Genomic DNA, 21,362 nt, shown 5'->3' on the forward strand with positions numbered 1-21,362 from the left:
AAGACACACTGCCCCCCAAAAGCCACTGTAACGTAATCCCTCATCAGAATACCCAAAAAAAAGATTTCATAGCTTGCCACTGGCTACATTCTGAGCATAGCCCAGGGAAGATGGGCGCCCACGGCCTAGGCAAACTGGTTCCTCTCCTCTTGTTGGGGTCGCACCAATATGGCGGCCCAGAGCCTACCCTGTTCAACTTCTCCCAGGACAGTAATGAGACCAGGGAGAAATGAAGAAGGGGCTAGCCAAAGGGAGAGTCTCCCTCACTCCTTATCACCCTGGCTGAGCCCTGAGCCCTCCTAGTCCACTCCCTTATCAAGCTGTCCAGCTGTTCAACAGGAATGCCAAAATCACTGTTCTTCATTAATTCACTGGAAGCCTTCATGTAAACCTCATTAACAGGGACAGTAATTGCTCTGTGAATATTGCCCATTTTCCAATTATGTTTCTTTCCTCATGCCGGGAGAATCCGCCATCGGAGGAAAAAACACCGTGTTGCCTTCATCTGTTCTATGACAAGTGGGTGAGTGAATGGCTTTTGACCATGGCTTCTACGACCGAAAAAAAGAGAACTCTTTTCATCTAAGACACATTCTTAGGAATTTAACAATGTACAGAGTGCAGGCCTGTCAACCCAGCCCAGGGACCCACACACTGGGTGCAACTTCAGGGAAAAGGCTGGCTGTGAAAATGAAGTCTCAAAACAGAGCTGCAGCAAAGGTGGGAACTCCTCCTCTGTCTTCCCCCCAAGGGATGTCCCCGGAGGTGCACACGCATTCACAGGCGCACGGATGCACCGCNTGCCCCGGGAGTGCTCGGCCTCACCCATCGGCAGAGAGCGGGAGGGTTCGCCATGTGACAAAGACCTCAGGGAGACGTGCCTCAGAAGTAGGAATCGGCTGCTCAGCATTTGTAGACCATCATAAGCACTTCTTACGGGACTATCAACCGCTCATCACCTCCAAAAACCCGCAACCCTCCTGAGTCCAATTATCTCCACACATTCCCTCTTTTGCATTCGATTTTCTCATTAAACTAGCACACAAAGCATGGCCTGGCATTTGGATGCCTGCATTGTTTTCGCAAATAGAGTCTAGGTGATGGGAACTCCAGCCCGACAGGGAGCCCCCCCTATGGCCTGTGAACGGAAGGAGTGAAAATCCTGGGCCAACGCGGAACCGGTGAGGCAGCAGCCGGAGTGGTATGTGGAGTTTCACCCTCAAGAGGCAGTTTGGTTTGATGGATTGATAGATCCAGACAGCAGACGGACACTGATATCAATAGATGGATGGCTGACAGAGACGGACAGATATGTAGATAGATGATGAAGGAAGGGAGGGAGGGAGGGAGGGAGGGAGGGAAAGAAAGAAAGGAAAGAGAAAGAAAGAAAGAAAGAGAGAGAGAGAAAGAGAAAGAAAGAAAGAAAGAAAGAAAGAAAGAAAGAAAGAAGAAAGAAAGAAAGAGAAAGAAAGAAAGAAAGAAAGAAAGAAAGAAAGAAAGAAAGAAAGAAAGAAAGAAAGAAAGAAAGAAAACTTGGCTTCAACAGTATCTAAGTCAGGTCTGTCTGATCCCAAAATTAACATCCTCTCCATGACACGGTTTACTCTCACTCCACCATCTCAAATTCCAGAATGCTCTCCTGGAAAGGCTGGTTAGAGGGACTGCCACTCTCCCCTAGGGGCCTCTGTCCCTCAAGTCATTCTCCTCAATCAATCTGTCCCTAGAGCTAAGATACCAGGTGAAGGTCCTATGTGTGTTGTGTGTACGTAAATACACATATAGACTCCCCCCACACATTTGTTTATGTACATAAGTACACATACCCACACGCAGTGTCATAGACATGCCACCGAGGCTCAGTAGTTTCCATATAGTCTTTCCTCCAGCCAGCACACCAGTGCCTTCTGCACCCGGCACTTGCCTAGGACCTTCTCCCACCCACCTCGGCCCTTTGCAGAGACACTCCCTCTACAGGCCGCTGCTGAGAACACATGTGTGTGCACAGTGCCAAGTACTGATATATCCGATCCTGTCCTAAGCCCTGTGCACACATTCATTCACCAAATGCCCGCAACCGCCCTGTGAAGTTCAAGTCTTACCATCTCCATGTTACAGCCATAGAGAGATAGCAAATACCTTGCCGAGGGTCACCCAGCCAGAAAGTGGCAGGTGGCCTCCAGAGTTCAAGCTCAGGACCCCTGCGGAGGACCAGTCTCTTCAGCTCCACAGGTGGCCCTCCTGGCGGAAGGCTCCCTGGCTGCCCCCGCCCTCTCCTCCCACGGGGCTCCGTGTTTGGCCTTCCCACTGCTCGCTGCACGTGGTCACGCACTTGCCCCTCTCTCCTCTCTCGAGACCAGGAGACCCTCGGGGCGGCCCCTACAGCTTTCCTGACTGAAGACCCAGCACGGCGCCCACTGTTCCCGTGGCTGCCAAACCCAATTCGCAGTGCGGAAGAGTTTCAGAGTCGTTGCAGCGTCACCGAACCCGCACGCGGAGAGATCACAGAAGGGAAACGGAGTAAACATCTAGAGGACAGAGGTAGCGCGGCCGGAGCCAGCCACCGCCTCCTCGCCGAGCTGGGGGCAGGAGGAAGCCTGCTGGCTACAGAGCGACGTGATAAATGTGCCCTCACATCATGGACAGGCTCTGCTGTGAATTAACATCAGCAGCACAGCTTCTATTGGCAAAATGCTCCATTGTCATTTTCACCGGTTATGCCTTACAACTTCCCGCAAGGTCAATATTATCGAGGGGGTCAGCGGTCAGGTAGGACAAAATCATTATCCACGTTTGACAGAGGAGGAGGCTGGGGGGGGAGCAGGGACAGCGTGGTGCGGCATGCAGAAAAGGGGCCTTTACAGGCAGAGGAGTTGGGATGAGACCCCAGCTCCACAACTCACTTCACCTGGGACAGTCCGTGCCTTAGTGTCTCCCCTACAAAAACAGGATATGACTACACTTACACTAGCACAAATATTAAAATCTCCCGGTGGCACAATGGTCAGTTTATAAGAGCGAAATAAACAGCATTTCCCTTCCTATTCAAGGTGGAGCATAAAGGTGTGAGGGGCTCAGGATTCCAACCAGGGGGCTCCCGCGGCTCAGCCAATATAGCAGGTGTGGTCAGAGTGCCGGTATACTAATTCACTATTAGTGGACTAACAGTCCTTATACAGCCAGGGCATTTTAATGCAAAAAGTGGGAGAAGATCTTTTAGTAAAAAAAAATTTGCCTTGGAAGACTGGAGGAGCCAGCTGGGAGAGAAGGGGGTTCAAAGAGGTGGTGTGTATGGGTGCACGCACCCTTTCACAAATATTTACTGAGCACCTACTATGTGCTAGGGACTAGTAAAGGAAGGGGTCTAACATTTACGTGTGTCTCAATGTGCATGCACTCTTCCCCCATCATCTTACTGAGTTTCAAGACATCCGCTACCATGGCCCTTTCAGTTCCTGCTGTCCCCACACCTAAGCCTCGAGCCTCTGTTAGATGCTGGTCCCTGAGTCATGGGGCGGCTCCTCTGCTCCTTAGGGCTCAGTGCAATGCCGCCCCTGCAAAGAACTTCCCATCCAGCGTGGCCCCACAAGTCACTCCCACCACACTGCCGTCTCTGGCTTATCCAGGGCACATAAGGATCCTCTGAACTGCCTCGTTGGCTTGTTGACAGTCTGTCACTGCAAAGACAACGTTTGTTCCATGGGGACAGGGATCCTGTCAACTCATTCATGGTGGTCTGTCCAGAGCCTGATAAACTGGAGGTGTTCAATGAGTACTTTCTGAATGAGTAAGGAGGAGAGGAGGAGGGGGGAGAGAGGGAGCTCAGGGCGGCTGCCCAAGATTGTAAGGGATGGAGAGTGTGCAGGAAGGAGGCAGGCTACCTACTGCCGTGGTTCTGGGAGCAGAGCCTTGTAAGACAGAGGTTCTCATAAGTATCTGTCGACAGTCTGTCCGAGCTTGCCTTTTCCCTCCGCATGAATTAATCTTACTCCTTTGCTTGAGGGCAGCAGCTCTGTGTCCAACCTTTCTGTGCCCCACAGACCTGAACAGATGGTACACAGCAAATACTTACTGAATAATGAAAACAAAGAAGCCTAGCCCATGCTTTCTGGTTTATTTTTAAACAGATGAGACACCCAGGACCAGCAAGCCCAGTGACTTGATAACGGCTCACAGAACTCAGCGGATGAGAACCCAGGTGGTCCCACCGCCCGGAGCTTTGTGTGCTGTGATCACTGACTCCCTCGGATCCCGAAAGCACCCTCAGGCCCTCGCCCACTCCCCACAAGTGTGTCCTCGCTACAAGCAGGCTCCGGTTCAGGCAGTGAGTTAACTTCTCACTGCCATCCTAGGAACCGGGGCCACAAATCGGGGGGCACATGGCATGTGTTCAATAAACATGAGTTGACGGCACCTGGGTGGCTCCAATGGTTACAGGTGTCTGCCTTCGGCTCCTGGGCTCGAGTCCCCCATCAGGCTCCCTGCTCAGCGGGAAGCCTGCTTCTCTCTCTCTGTCTCTCATGAATAAATAAATAAAATCTTTAAAAAATAATAAAAAATAAAAAGTAAACATGGGCCAGTAGACTGATTTATCCCCGCGCTCAAAAGCAACTTCAAAAACCACCCAGGTGAAGGGAACTGCATTGTCCCTTTCACCAGCAGCCTGATCTGGACGCCAAATGACTTCCAAGTTCACACGGGCTCCCATAACCTCTGTAATCCGAAAGTCTGGATCAGGACAGCCGGTTTCTGTTGCCCCATCATCGCATCTCCTTCTGGCTCCCCCCGCGGAGGACGGGAGTTCCAAGCTCCCCGGGTCTACCGTGCCACAAGGTGCGCGGCAGGGCTGAACAAGGAAGTGATTCCGCACAGAAACGCTCTGGGCAACTTGTCTGAAGTTTAGACCTTCTGGCCATAAACCCTGCGAGCCACTCTCTGACCAATCTTGGGTTCTCCTTCCCTTTCTGATTATGCTGCCATCCAGAGCAGCTCCACCAGGCCCCTGGCTATTCACCCACACCCTGTGCTACCTGGCCCTTACCTTCTGCTGCTAACATCCCTCCCCACCGTGCCTCCTTAGCACCAGCTCATGGCCCGGGCCATCATCCAGGAGCTGCCTCAACTACCTTGGACCGTAAAGATTCCCACGTGAATCTTGCCTTCCAGAAGTAATCCTTCAAGAAATGTATTCGTTTTCCCAAAACTCAGCTCCTTCACCTATGAACTGGGCCCTTTGTGGCAAGAGCTAGCTGTTCGCCAAGCTCTGCACACAGGGTGAGACCGTTTTCAGGCTCCTTGCAGGGAGTGCGACGCTGGGACTCTTTTAACCTGTGGGATGTGAGTGGCAAGGACGCTCACGCCCTTGCCCTGTGCTGACTGGACATCAGTGTCCAGAGCTTCAAGACCACACGAGGGCCCGAGTCACTGTGTGCAGCAGACACACCACCCCCTCCTTCACTCACCCCAACCTACTCCTTGGGGGAATGAGAAATAAATCTCTTGAATCATTATACATTCTTGGATCTATTCAACCTGCTCTAATGGGATGGCTAAAATAGTTAATAAAATATTGCAAAATACCTAGGATAGATCTGGCATAGAGCCTGACCATATAATAGATATTCGATTAATTTTTTTTCCTTTATCTGCTGCTATAGCATTTGGCCCCAACTCTTTAAAATGAGAATACAGGTTACCAGATATTCAATTTCCTACTATACTCTCTTCCTTGGCACTGCCCAGGGACGGGGCAGCCAACTCCTACTCAGACCCCCAATGAAGCCCGAGATCATTAAAAAGAGGACCAAGACGTTCATCCGGCACCTGTCAGATCAATATGTCAAAGTTAAGCACAACCGGTGGAAACCCAGAGGCACAGATAGCATGCCCAGCCCCAGTTATGGGAGCAACAGGAAAACAAAGCACACGCTGCCCAGTGGCTCCCGGAAGTTCCTAGTCCACAACGTCAAGGAGCTTGATGTGCTGCTGACGGGCCACACATCTCACTGTGCAGAGACAGCTCAAAGTGGCTGTTCCAAACCCACTGTGGAAAGAACAGCCCAGCCAGCCAATCCCAGTGCCAGGATGCACAGCGAAGAAAGTGAACAGACAATATGGTGTGCTTGTGTGCACACCATATTCATGGGAATACAACCACAAAACTACAAAACAAATAAATTCCCCATTGCAGTAAGCTATATTTTACCCATTTTCTTTAGCAGTTATTAACTATCGGTTATCAGTAATTATCCACAGCCAGCACCTACATATTAAGTGCTTAGTGTGCATGACTCCCTTTCATCCTTATAAAACCCCGATGGTGGGAGGTGCAATTTCTATTCCCATCTTACGGGAATGTCAGTCTCTGGGTGGGTGAAGTATCCTGCCCAAGGTCAAAAAGCTAGTAAGAGAGAACTCGGAAGGTTTGACTCCGAAGCCCATGTTCTTGTCCTGGCTGCAACAGGATGATCTTTTCTGCTCAGTCTGGTCCTCCTCCTGGTCCACCACCACCCAGCTGGTTAGCTGCCCAAGCCAGGAATGTGCAGATCCTCTCGGGCTCCTCCCTCTCTTTTCCTCCCCATGCTCAGCACCATGAAGACCACGCACTCCTCTCCATCCTGTGGCTGGCATCGGCACGCAGCCCCCTCTCACTCGTACAGCACCTTGACAGGGCTTGCTACCTTGCCTCCCAAGGTGCTCGCTCCTTCCCGTCCTTCTGCTGCTGTGCAAGAGATGCATGTTGGCTAAAACCCAGTCATGCAGGGCCACACCCCTGCAGAGCGCCCTCAGCGCTTCCCCTGAACTACACGCGAGGGAGGCACCCTCATCTGGGCCGGTGCCCGTGGTAGCGGATCCCTGCGCTGACTTGACGAACTTAGTGTCAGCCTCACAGCACTCGACTGCTCACTCCTTGAAGGCAGGAGCCTTTCTTAATCATCAGGGCATCTAAGCCAGGCTCCTGGGTCATCACCGGGAACATAAGTGCTGAAGAGAATAAAATTCTCTGTCCTCCTGAGATCCCACTCTGCTTCAGGGATTGTATGTATTTATTTGAGAGAGACAGCGAGACAGCAAGAGCAGGGGGAGGAGCAGAGGGAGAAGCAGACTCCCCACTGAGCGGGGAGCCCGACGCCAGGCTCGATCCCAGGACCCTGAGATCAGGACCAGAGCCGAAGGCAGACACTTAGCCGACTGAGCCACCCAGGCCTCCCGGGCAGAATGGACTTAAAGAGAACACCAGCTTCACATGCAAATGTTGCCACTTACTACGGAAGCATGACAAAGTTAGCTTCATGCTAAACTAGAAAGCCTGGCAGCTACCGAGGCCTACTGTAGGGTTAAATGAGGTGATACCAGCCTGGAACTGTGTGAGGCACAAAGCAGGCAAATACTGATTTATCTCCCCATCTCCACACTGTAAACTCCTAGAGTGTGGGGGCCAGACCTTCCATTCCTCTTTCTTTTTGCACCATGCCTTGGGGGATATAAACCATGCCTGATAAATGTTTGTTTGACTGATCCGCTAGTGCAGATCTCCAGGAAAGCGAGCCAAAGATATTTAAGGAGCTTTCTTCCCAGCCACCTGTATGAAGGATGTCGAAAAGCATGCTGAGAAAGAGAACAGAGCAGAGATACCAGGTAAGCCTATTCCAAAATGATGTCCTGGGTCCTCTCTAACCCCAACCAATGACCTTCTGCTTGCCGAAGCCCATGTTTCTCCTAATAGAAAGGTGTGTGTTCATGTGTCCATACATCCTTAGAGCAAAGCAGCTCAATTTTCAATACATTACGGAAATTCTCAACAATCATAAGCATGATAAACAAGGAAAAGAAAAAAAAATGCAAGAGAGAGAGACTAGAGTCTGCCCAAACGATCAAGCACTTACAAACCACCCATGGAGAAATGGAAAACTATAAACAGCAATGCCTCAATTTACCCAAGTTCCACTTAAGTGACTTTTTAAAAGATTTTATTGATTTTGAGAGAGAGAAAGAGAGAGAAAGCGGCGGGGAGGGGAAGGGGCAGAGGGAAAGGGAGAGAATCTCAAGCAGGTTCCGCGGAGCCTGACGTGGGGCTCGTTCTCACGTCCCTGAGGTCATGATCTGAGCCGAAACCAAGAGTCAGATGCTTGACTCAACTGAACCACCCAGGGGCCCCAAGTGACTTTTTTAGGTAACAAAAGGCTTACTGCTTTTGTTACATTTAGTTTTAACTAAGTGAAAAGATACTTCCCTGTTCTTATAACCAATATAATAAACACATTCTACGTTTTTCTTAATGATCCCAGTTATTCACGCATCCCCAAGCCTGGCTCGGAGCCTGGCCAAGGCACTGTGTAGCCCTAAGTTGTACTATGTTACAACAGTATTGTGTGTGCTCTTGGGAGCTATAAGGTGTCCAGGCCGTCAGCTCTACACAACGGATCTATCTTACCTTATCGCTGGTAGACACGACTTTCCTGTACTTTTCCTAGAGGTCGGGCTGTCACTCCTTTTCATGTTTCTGGCCACCTTCTCAAGCCCCTCTTTCAATGCACTGTTTGTTATGCCTTCTGGCTTAGGAATTCCAATGTGAAGTTGGTCAGAATAATTTAAGGCTGTCGAGAATCATGTGGCCCCTCTTCCCCCAGGTAGACCTGATCTCCCCCAGCTCCCAAAAGTGAACAGTGACTATAGGTCTGCCTTTGGCCAACCAACTGTAAGCAAAAGCCTGGCAAGAGCCAGAACACGATTCCCTGGGTTCCAATTTCCTCCACCACCGTGATCTAGGACATTCCAGAGAGTGGGATCTGCCCAGGTCCCAGAGTGTAAGTAAGATGGAGCAGAAACCCTCCACATACACACATGCCAACGCCAGATGAATGTGTTAGATGAGTCGGAAATAAATCCTTATTAGTTAAACCACAGAGATTTAGGGATTGTTCATATAAACAGCATAACCTAATCCCTCCTGATAAACACAAATGATATATTTAAAAAGAAAACAAGAGCATGAGTCATCTGTCAAGAGGCCTTCCAATGAGAAAAATTCATGAGCTCATATTCAGACCATGACATATGCCTTGGCCGTGCACACACGTGTGTAAATACAGCCATGGCACCAGAGTGCACCTGGTGCTGCTGCTTCCTTGCCTCTGCATCCTGGGAGCTATAAACTACCCAAGGCAGAAACCGTGTCTTTTCTTTCTATCTTCCCAGAACCTAATACAGTGCCTGGTACACAGCAGAGGTCAAAACATACCCCTCTAAGTTAGAAAAAACAGAGTTTGCCCAAGTTACCACAGAGCTGATAATGGAAGAAGAATTAGGCTCAACCATCCTTCTAAAACACAGTCCCACTCACCCCATCAGATAGGTCCGATGACACGCTGTGCCCTGCCCTTGCCCTCCACATCTGAGGACAGAGCCAATGACTCATGCACACAGACAGTGTGACTGTGGACAGATGTATCTGCACCCAGCCAGCGGCTCCTTCTGTCCATTGTGCCTTCCCATTAGACAGTGAGGAATTTTCTGGCTGGGGCTGATGGTGGAGAGAGCTCTTTCTGCTGCCCTTTGGGGTCAAGATATCCTTGTTCAAACTGAGTCATCTGTACTTCATGCTGACTGTCCTGTTCAAAGGGCAGCTCTTGGAACAGGACTTTGGAGTCCCCCCAGAGCACCCCACAGCCAAGTGACAATGCATTCCTCGTTTGCCCTTCAAGTACCTCAAGAACAAAGAGAAACTGCTGCCGTGTACGGGGACATCACTAACTTCATGCCACTGGGCTACGCACTGGGTACGTTACTCTCCCGTCCAATCCTCACAACGATCTTATAAGGCAAATGTTACTATCCGCATTTTCCAGATGGAAAAACGAAGGAACCAAAAGGTTCACGTCACAGGCTCGAGTGAAACGCACAGGCCCCTGGATTTTGTTAACATGCTATTGCCTTTATTTCTTCATTACGTGTATTTTTCTAAGTCCGTAACTTACCTGTTCCTCTACTTGTTCCTTTCACCTGTAACTATGTACTGAGGACCTGAGGCACTCCTACCCCCATTTTATACATGAGGTTTAAATTTAACTAGCAAGTGGTGGTCCCAGAATTTAAAGGTTTGACCACTTATAAAGCCTAGACACTCTCTACTAATAATAGCATCTACCTCCTGGGTTTTAATGATAATGAAATAGACTAATACAGGGAAAGTGTGAAGAGCAGTGCCTCACACATAGTACGGCTTCAGTAAATGTCAGCTGTTTATAAAATTAAATATAATGACAGTGCCCACCAACACATTTTAGCACAGTTTGTGGGTGGAGGGGGACTGGGAGAGGGATGGAGGCAGGTGGGCAACACGAACTAAGTTTCACGCTATTTTGTATGATCGCTCAGTCCAGAGGCAACACTTTGGGCCTGTGTTTTCTCAGACGTAAGGTGAGGAAAACGAGTGAGATCATCTCCAGGAACCAGTCTTAAAATGCTCTGATTTGTGATTCTAGTAGTTGACCAATAAACGAGCGCCTTAATGATGGAGCACCCCAGACAATCCCCCAAATCCCTCTGCAGAGAACACTGGCCTTTCCCATAGAGAACTGGGGAGGGGTCCCAAAGGACTGTGCCACTCTAAAAGAAAGACCTCAGAAAGGAACGTTCGAGAGGCCACTCTTTTCATTTCAGGATCGGGATATTTATCAAATCCCCAAATACGGGACGGTGACAGAGACAGGGAAACAAAGCCCACCTGGCTGTCTGCGCCACCCATCAATGCTGACTCCAACAGGCACTGGAAGCCGCCAAGCTCCCCAGCTACAATTAGTGCAAACAAAACAGCAGGTGTGGATGTGGGAGAGCATCGCGACGGGAGGCAGTGGCCGGGACTGCAAGACACAAGCTGCCACTCAGGAGGAGGAAGGCAGAGCGGGAGGCTTGGGAAATCATCGGAGCAGAGCTGGGGAGGGGCAGTGCTGGGGCCGCTGACCCCCCCAGGCCCACACCTTGGCACCTTGGTGCCAAGGACAGACACATCTGCCACCCAGGACACATTTCAAACACGGATGCATTCATTTCTCTCTTTTTTTAAAAAAAAGTAGGTTTTTTAATAGTGGTAAAATTCCCTGTGTCTACTGTAACACAAACTTGGTGTCTTACAACAACAGAAATGTGCTCTCTCAGAGCTCTGGAGGCCAGAAGCCCAAACTTAAGGGGTCCCAGGGCTGTGCTCCCTCCAGGGCATCTAGAGAGTTCATTCCTTGCCTCTCCCAGCTTCTGACTTGTGGTTTCGTGACTCCAATCTCTCCCTCCGTGGTCACATCACCTTCCCCCCACCTTCTGTGTGGGGACAATCTCCCCCGGCCTCCCTCTTACAAACATGCATATAATCCAGGATTACCTCCTTATCCTGAGCGCCGTGCTTAATCACACCTGCAAAGGGTCTTTCCCGATTTTCAAATAAAGTAACATTTACAGGTTCCAGGGATTAAGGCTTCCTATCTCTGGAAGACATTTTTCAGCCTACTTCAGTTCTCTTCTTGCCTATTTTTAAGAAAATCAAGAAATACTTTACCTTAAGCGTCACAAACCTAGGCTATATCCAAGCTGGAGTAGTCCTGGAAATCAGCACCTTCCAGCCTCCTCCAACTGCAAAGACGCCAGGGGTGAAAGTCGCTGGCCTGGAATTACCCAGAAGACACAGCCAAGCAAACAAAAGCTACTCCACACCACGGCTTCTGCCAGAGCATCTAAACGACTTCACTGAAAAGAATATTATATTACCCTCCTCTCCCTCCCCTCAAAAAATCCACCGTGCATAAATTCTTGGCAGATATGCTGCATGAAAGGAGCCGCATCTTTACAAAAGAATGTAAGTTACCAAAAAAAAGTGACTTCTGAGTTAACCCAGCAGACCAGCAATACAGAGTTGAAAAGTTCTGGTGTAGGTTCACGCCTGGACAGTGTGACCTCAGACCTGTCACAGAGCAGCCGATGCAGGACCCACGGGAGGTGGGTGACAACAGGGATCTGATCGGGGCTGCTCTTGGGGAAGGGATAGCAGGCATCGTCGTGGTGCACGGCTGATGGGAGCAGAGACAAGTGAGTCAGGGAGACGAGGGAGGAACCTTATTCAGTGACCTACCTCCATGGTTCTCAAGCTTCAGGAAGCATCAGAATTACCTGGACAGATGGTGTTAAAACACGGATTTCTCAGCCCCACACCCCAGAGGCTCAGACTCTGTAGCAGGGGTGGGGCCCAAGGACGTGCATTTCTCACAAGTCCCCAGGTGCTGCTGAAGCTGCCAGCAGCTTCACTGGTCTCTGGAGGCCCCAGGCGGTGAGGGCTGGGAGAAGGGCGAGAAGTAGATGAAAGGAACAGAAGGGGTGGGTGTCAGAGACAGGACTGCGAGAATTCCCAGGGTTTGCGTGGATGCGAAGAAGTCAGGGGACAGACAGGGACAAAGGTGATAGAGTCACAGAAGGTGGGAGCAGAAACAGGGAGCCATAAGGAGGAGGGAAGGTGAAGGGTTCGGTATTCGACATCCTAAGCTTAAAGCTGCCAATAGAACAGGTGGGGAAATGTACATATCTACACACCACTCACTAAGGGGGAGAGTTCATGAATGAGAAGAAGCCGCAGAACCTGGAGGTGACCAGGAGGAGAGGTGTCGGCCCAGGCACCTGCATGGAAGTCCTCTTCCAGAAAGTGCCCGGGGGGGGGGCTTCTGCAGCAGGGAACCGCAGAACCTGGAGGAGGTGACCAGGAGGAGAGGTGTGCCCAGGCACCTGCATGGAAGTCCTCTTCCAGAAAGTGCCCGGGGGGGGGGCTTCTGCAGCAGGAGGTGGTTGATGGGAGGAAATGCGCAGCCCAGTTCAGGAAGGGTGAGGATGGAAGGGGGGTGTGGAGGCCTAACCACCGGCTCACTGATGGCACAGACAGCAGCTCGGGATCAGAAGCCAGATTCTGATGGCCCAGCTCAGAGGGGGAAAGCCTTGCCCTCCGACTCTTCTTTGAGGCCTAGAGATGAAGGAGGATGCAGAAGGAAGCCAGGTTGAGAAAGAGAGGGTTTTCTATCTTTCCAGTGAGGGAGCCCTCTCTAGAGAGGCAAAAGAGCCATCTAAAGAGAGCAATGGAAGAGGTAAGCAAGAGAAGGGGCCTGGGATAGCCTGAGGAGCCAGCCATCAGCTGAAACAAATTAATGACAACTCTGGGGGTGCCTTCAATGCCAGCACCCCATACCCCAGGGGGTGCCCCCAAAGGAGCACATTTGCGTCTACATTCCCAGTCCCTAAAGTAGCCCCTGACACCAGTGGCATCCTTAGTAAAGGTTCCCTGAAGGAACTGAATGAATGAGAAAATGTAATAATGCCACAATGAGAGAAAGAATTCCTTTACCCAGGATGACTATCAAAATCACATGAGAGCAATACAGAAGGACAAAAGGGAGAAGAACACAGACGAGGTGGGTTACAAACATCCCCCATCTTCAGACTTCTGCTTCTGAAACTGAGCTCTAGCATTTCTACTTGAAAACCATCTTTTTCAACTTAATGCGGAGAGAAGAGAAAACACACTGCACTCCACCCCTTAGGCCAACGCTTTTCTTCCTCTCCCCAAGACAAGAGAAGTTGCTAACCTGATTGACAGGGCTGAAAATATTCATTCGGCCATACTTCAAGGTATGAGGATTAAAGGGGGGAGAAGGAAGAAAGAAAAGATAGAAAGAAGGAAAAAGGAAAGAAAAATGTGTGTGTGCCCCCTGACATCCGCTCCTCAGCCCCCAGTCTCCTTTCTTTTTTCTTTTTTTTTTTTTAAAGATTTTATTTATTTATTTGACAGAGAGAGAGACAGCCAGTGAGAGAGGGAACACAAGCAGGGGGAGTGGGAGAGGAAGAAGCAGGCTCCTAGCAGAGGAGCCTGATGTGGGGCTCGGTCCCAGAACGCCGGGATCACGCCCTGAGCCGAAGGCAGACGCTTAACCGCTGTGCCACCCAGGTGCCCCCCCAGTCTCCTTTCTAATCACACTCCTTGCTCAGGGCCCTGATACTTGCTGTTCCCTCTCTCTGAAATGCTCTTCCCTGCTTATCTAGGTGGCTTGCTTCCTCACCTCACCCAGTACTATAATTACTCCCTGCCCTCTGGAAAAGGCTTTTAAAAACCACTTTTTCAAGATAACATCCTGCCCCATGTCGTGGCCCAATCACCCTGACCTTTGGTTCTCCTTCTTGCTTTATCTTCCCTTCTCAATACCTCCTGCACTTGACATACCCCATGCGTATGTGTTTACTAGAAGACCCACTGCACCAGGGGCTTGGCTTTGCTCATTCCCATGTCCCCAGTGCCTACTGTAACTCCTGGCACATAGTAGGTGCTCAATAAGTATATTAATTTTTTTAAATTGACATACAGTTGACATCAATAACTATTTATGAATCCATCACCTTACCTCTCTGGAATGCTCCCAGCCTTAATACTCCCTTTACGGGTCCCTGGAGGAATCTACTTGAGCCACGGAAATCTGAAGGAGTGCTGAGAAAGGGCTCCTCCCTGCACCTGTGCTGCAATCAGATGAAAACTGATGACTGGCAGAAAAATCCAGCCACCATCTGGCTGCTCAAGGACCCCTCCCAGGTGCTGACAGCATTGTCATTCAAGATAATGAAGATCAAAACCAACAGTGATCCAGAGGGACAGGTTCCCAGGAGGCAGCCTGGACGGACTTAACTCCTTCCGAGCCGCAGAGCTTGCAGACATCCTGAGAAGACACCGCTCTTCCGGGAGGGTGAAGGCAGGAGGCTGGCAAGGTCCCTGCTTGAGAGATGACAGGTGACCTGTCCCAGGGAGGGACGAGATGGAGAAAGGCCAAGCAAAAGTGCCTGGGCAAGATCACAGCAGTGGGGCGGTGAGGAACGGTGCCCCAATGACAGATGTAACATACCATCTGCCCATCAGTCAACCAGGCCCTTCGGGCTGGACGCCAACTATGCTTTTAGCTCGTTTATTAAAGTGATGGTGCGTGCTCCCACCCTCGAGGCCTGAGACCCACAGCCACTGTCTTCAATGGACACTCCCTCTCTGAAGTTTACAGAAAGAGGTTGTGCTGCCTAACCAATTTCCATGAGCAAGTGCTGACCACACTTGATTAGAGCATAAACTTCAGGGAGCCCTGGAGAGCAGAGGGAAGCAGCACCGTGCAGATGCCAAGGCAGAGGGAGCCGGCGGCTGTCCAGTACACCTCTTCCCCAGCGCACAGGTGAAGAAAGCACCCGGGACACGCTTCCTCCACGAGACGCAGCCCCAGCTCACCCTGGTGCCAGACAGCCCGCTGGAATCCCACTTCTGCCGCACATCAGCTGCGTGACCTTGGCCAACCGACTTAACACCCCCACACCTCAGTTTCCTCGAAGGCAAAATGAAGACCGCAACAAGTGACCGACTGCCAGGCTTGTTACGAAAAGTAGGTGAGTTCACTTAGGTCAAGCATAAAGCGCAAGTACTGGGGTGTGCAAGTATTGCAGACCGGAGATGATGATATGATGAAGGTGAGGGTGAAGAGTGATGGCGGTGGTGCTGGTGGTAACGGTGATAGTAATGTGGAGTTCGCAGTAATGGTAGTAGTACTAATGGTAATGATGGTGGTGGTGATAGTGGTAGTGATGGTGGTAATGATGGTGGTGGTAATGGGGTTGATGCTGGTAAAGATGGTGGTGGTAATGGTTATGGTGGTGCTGGTGGTAGTGGTGGCAATGATGGTAATGATGGCAGTGCTAATGATAATGACAGTAGTGGTAATGATATGGTGGTGGTTGTATAATGGTATTAATGGTACGATGGTGCTGGTGGTAGTGGTAATGGTGCTGGAGGTAATGGTAACGGTAGTGGTCATGATAATGGTAACGGTGATGGTGATGGTAATGACGACGGTGGTAATGGTGGTGGCTCTGGTGACACCACTCCCGTGTCAGCAGAGACTCTGGGGCTACACAAAGGAGTGACAAGAAAGTCACTGAAAGAAGAGCTCCATGCGATACAGTACTTTACGTCCTGCATGGGGTGCGCGTGAGCACTGTCCCTCTGCTAATCCTTCCCTACTCCTCCAGGAGCACACCTGCAGACGAGGAGACAGGAGGTCTGGAGACATGAAAAGCTGCCACAGGAGGGTGGGAAGCTCAGGGCAGCTGCGTGAGGACCTAACGCCAGCCCCAGGCCTAGGGTGGGCCCTGGGCCCACAGGAGCACTCTCAAGGCTGACAATGACTCCCTGGGACCAGCTGTTGGAAAAGTACTTTCCGGTTTTCAAAAAAGATCAATGAATGAGAACTCACATGGGATGTCTGCCTCTCTCCTTAGTGGCTTCATATCCAGCCGTCCAGCCTTCAAAGTCAAGTCCAGGGACCCCTTTCACGCAGGCACAGGCACAGCACTGGGGAAAAGTGGGCTTTAAAGGATGCAGTCCTCACAACACAATTGCACATACGCATGCACACGCACAGACACACACACACACACACCCCGCACACGCGCACACACACACACACCCCGCACACGCGCACAGACACACACACACACCCCGCACACGCGCACAGACACACACACACACCCCGCGCACACACACACACACCACACACCCCGCACACGCACAGACACACACACACACCCCGCACACGCGCACAGACACACACACACACCCCGCACACGCACAGACACACACACACCCCACACACGCACAGACACACACACACCCCGCACACGCGCACAGACACACACACACACCCCGCACACGCACAGACACACACACACCCCGCACACGCACAGACACACACACACACCCCGCACACGCGCACACACACCCCGCACACGTGCACAGACACACACTCCGCGCACACACACAGACACACACACACACCCCGCACACGCACACACACACACCCCGCACACGTGCACAGACACACACACACACCCTGCACACGTGCCCAGACACACACACCCCGCACACGCACACAGACACACACACACCCCGCACACGCACACACACACACACCCCGCACATGCACACACACACACACCCCGCACACGCACACAGACCTGAGCCCCCGAAGAAGAGAACATTCAAGCTGCTTGGCTTGCACACAGAGCCCTTCCCCACCTGGCCTGGTAGTCATCCCCCAGCACTTACCTCACCTTTAGGAATCTCAGGCATCTGGGCCTCGGGTACTAACAGGTTTGAACAGGGCCCTCCTTCACGCATCTCAAAAGTCCCTCACCTTCCTGTTCCTGCAGCTCCCACCCACCAGCAGGCCCTCCCTCCTTTCTTTCTAGCTAACTCCAAATTCGTTTCCGAGATTCTGGAACCAAATGCCTCCCCCGAAAGCCTCTAGTCAATGGCCCTTTTTCCAGGGCCCCATAATACTGCACTTTCTCTGTGGGTGCACCGCGAGCCCCAGCATCTACCGTAACAATCAGACTCCCAGGGAGCCCCCACTGGGGCTCTGGAGGGCATTAGAGACACCCAGCCATCTTCTCAGCTCATGCATGGATCAGATTAAGTACAGATAGCAAAGCCCAAGCCTGATATGCTCCAAGTCCTCCCACCTAAGCAACATAATAGATAGGGAACACACCTGAAATGGGGATGGCGGTCCAGCAACCAAAAACACAATCAGAGGGACCGAGACAAACTCAAGCTTTAACCAAAAGTGGGGTCAGCCCCCGAGGGAGCCAGGACCCAGAGCCAGAGCCTCCAAGCTTCCCAAGAGCTGTGGCTTGGACCCTGTTTCAGAACTCTGCAGAACAAAAGTCAGGAAGGGCTTTTGAGCTGAGGAAACCCCAGAGGGATGGGACCAGGCTGGCTCCACCCAGACTGGGCTGGGGGGTTCCAGCTGCTGCCAGGCTCAGCACCTAGTGACCTGTGTCCGGAGAACACCCGCACCGGTATGCAATCAATCTCAGCAGGTAAGAGCATGGAGCCTGGGGCTGACTCCCTGGGTTCAAATACAAACCCCAGCACTTGCTACGTGAATCTGGGGGACCTTATGAAAACTCTAGACAGGAGCCCACCTGGAACCATGCCCAGCAAACACTAAGTGCTCAATAAGTCGTGCTATTTTTAGGCCCCTGTCGGTCGCCTCAGCAGACAGGGCTTCGTAGGGACCATGGAGCTTCTGAGCCCCAGGTGGGTAAAGGCAGACTACAGGATTCCATAAGCCCCAGGACACACATGTTCCTTCGATGGGAGGACATGTGCTGGAAAACCCCCTATGTTCCATGGAGGGGATGGAATGAGGTCCGTTCCCCAGAACCCCAAAAGTACCATGCACGCCAAGAAGCTTAGAATATAACAGCCTGTACGGTGAATTGACTTTCACGTGGGTAATTGTATTATATCCTCAATTAGATTTGAAACTCCTCATAACACCTGAACATCTGAACAGCAGTACACCAGGTATAAAGTGCTATCATCAAATCAGTGACCGCCCTGTTTGGGGCTGAACCGTGTCCCTGCCCCCCTTCACTGTTGCCCCTCAAATTCCAATATTGACATCTAATGCCCAGGACCTCAGATTGTGACCGTATTTGGAGACAGGGCCTTTAAAGAAGTAATTAAGGTGAAATGGCATCTCCAGGGTGGTCCAATCTGACCGGTGTCCTTATAAGAAGAGGCAACTGGAACGGACACACACTGAGGGAAAGCCTGTATGAGGACACAGAGAAGATGGCCATCTGTAAGCCCAGGAGAGATGCTTCTGGAGAAACAACCCTACAGACACCCTGATCTTGTTCCAGCCCCAGGACCAGGAGGAAATGCATTTCTGTGGTTTAAGTTCCCCAGGCTGTGGTGCTCCGTAACAACAGCCATACTAACACCATGAGGTCAGTTGTTTTGTTTTTAAGATTTTATTTATTTGAGAGAGAGAGCGCCCGCGCGAGAGAGAGCACAAGTAAGGACAGAGAGAAGCAGACTCCCTGCTGAGCAGGGGAGCCCAACGTGGGCCTCGATCCCAGGATCCTGGGATCATGACCCCAGCCGAAGGCAGATGCTTAACCGACTGAGCCACCCAGGTGCCCCCCGTGAGGTCAGTCTTGGTGCGTAATTGCTGTCATTGTACCATGAGAGCAGTGGACCTCTCAGACTTCACCGCCAAGTGGGATTCAAGAGAATAAAACCAACCTAGCTCCTTCCACCCCTTCCCAGGGGTCTGGCACTTACTTCAAAACACTTATGGAGTATCTACGATACGCTGAGATCTTTTTAAGTTGCTAAGGATGCCACATTCACCAAAAAGTCCCTTCTCTCATGGAACATATGACTGAAGGAGAAGTCAATGATAACCATAATCCAATAAATATAAAATATCTACCTTCAGAAATAACTGGAGAGCACTGGGAATACGAACCCTTTTTTTTTCTTATTCCATTCTCTAGTTAATGAACACTGATGAACATGTAAGCCAAACAATTAAAGTTTTCTTTTTTAAAAGCTGAACCATAAAATGAATATTCAAAGAAAAAGTGCTGGGGAAAAAAAGAACATGGCTCACTCATTTCACTCTCGTTTAAGTCCATGGAAAAATCAGGCAGGGGCAAGTCATAAGTCCTGCGTAGAAGTTTCTACCTGGTAATAGGCCTCGGCAGCAAAGCTACAGCTTTAGAAATGAGACAGTTAGCATTTCCTATGCAGGATAATTTTTCCCTCTAAAGTTTGAGGCCAGAGCTATTTCAAAGAATAACTATGCTCAGGGAAATGGATTTTGTTTTTCTTCACCCAGATGAGAATTCACACAATGGCTAGCACTCTCCGCCAGGGAAAATTCTTGCAAAACTGGATCGAGCTGAATTTCACTTTATAGCTGGTGCTTATGCGTAAATTATTATTACATGTTTATAAGGGTTTTATGCGGGTATAATATTTTACTGCTAGAGAAGCATTTACACACTATGTGGCATCTCTAAGTGTTTTTTCATTTACAATTCTGCACTTTGGGGTCTGTAATGGCAGGCGAGTCTGTGCAAACCCCCTATGATTGTCAACCCCCCGGACGGCTCGGAGCTGTCGCAGCAGGGATTAACTGCACCGCTGCGTGCAACAGACACGGCGAGGACTCCACATCCCCGCGGCCTTCCAGGAGTGTCAGGTGCTTTCACAGCCACATTAATTAATGCATCGATGGCATTCAAGACGGAACCAGAAATTCAGTAGCATTCCCCAGGCTCGTGGATCTGAGCTGCCGAACAGAGGCAGGTGAGGAACGATATTTGAGGACCTGGCAGTACCTACAATCACTTGTCTATTCATGCTAAGAACATGCTGGCACTGACTGCAGCCCGACTACTTTGAGATGCAGTGTAACTACAAGCAAAGTCAGAATCCTGGCTCTGCAGCTCATCTAACATGGATCAATCCCTCAAACTCTAAGCTTCGTTCTACCACCTTTAAGATAGAAGAAATCAGGGCACCTGAGTGGCTCCGTCGGTGAAGCATCTGCCTTCGGCTCACGTCATGATCTCGGGGTCCTGGGATCGAGTCCCGCATCAGGCTCCCTGCTCAGTGAGGAGCCGGCTTCTCCCTCTCCTGCTGCCCCTCCCCCCTGCTTGTGTGCTCTCTCTCTCTCTCAAATAAATAAATAAAAGCTTAAATAAATCAACAGAAGAAATTCGAATACCCATAACATAGGCTCACAGGGACGCTGAAATGAAATGAAGCATGTGAGCTCTTGGTCCCAGACCCAACACGTAACGAGGCACTTAAGTTACGCTATTTAGGTACAGGAGGTCACANAAATAAATAAATAAAAGCTTAAATAAATCAACAGAAGAAATTACAATACCCATAACATAGGCTCACAGGGACGCTGAAATGAAATGAAGCACGTGAGCTCTTGGTCCCAGACCCAACACGTAACGAGGCACTTAAGTTACGCTATTTAGGTACAGGAGGTCACAGCCCCTTGGATCCACGTAAGGCCCACAGTCAGAAATCACTTTGTTCTTCTTCCCCCTGACTGTGTGTGTCAGGTCCAGCCTGACTTTGAGAGACGGGGAACAGGGCTCTGGACCCATTCAAGAGATGCAGCAAAGTCCTTCAATGTGCATGCGAAACTGTGTGTGTGCAAATGTGTGCAAACGAACACTTCTGGGGAAGAGGCTACATTTTAACAGCCTCCCCAAAGGGTCCAGAGCCAGAAGGGCTTGACAATGACCAATGTGGAGTGCCGCTTGCTCCTCTTGTTCAGGCTGGACAGAGGAGGGGTGATGGAATGGAAAGACAGTGGTGTCAGATAGTTCAAAAGTTCAAATCCTGGATCAGTGCCCTCCTTGCTAGTGACGATGGCAGAGCTCTCTACCCCTCCGAGCAAGGTGCTTCACCAGTGAAACAGGATCAAGGCCACCTC

General features: G+C 50.6%; 1 protein-coding gene across 2 annotated transcripts in view; it reads right to left on the reverse strand.

The window, feature by feature from the left end:
- LARGE1 (LARGE xylosyl- and glucuronyltransferase 1) overlaps window positions 1-21,362 on the reverse strand; it is a 521,400-nt gene that overhangs the window by 421,528 nt on the left and 78,510 nt on the right. Inside the window, exon 2 of one of the 2 annotated variants that reach the window (XM_034643725.1) lies at window positions 16,299-16,396. The exons of the other annotated variant lie outside the window; for it this stretch is intronic. The gene's annotated coding sequence lies outside the window, so the exon portion shown is untranslated. The remainder of the gene's footprint in view (window positions 1-16,298; window positions 16,397-21,362) is intronic. 2 annotated transcript variants of the gene reach the window in all.

This window comes from Ailuropoda melanoleuca, chromosome 15 (assembly GCF_002007445.2).
Source record: "Ailuropoda melanoleuca isolate Jingjing chromosome 15, ASM200744v2, whole genome shotgun sequence".
NCBI classification, from domain to species: domain Eukaryota; kingdom Metazoa; phylum Chordata; class Mammalia; order Carnivora; family Ursidae; genus Ailuropoda; species Ailuropoda melanoleuca.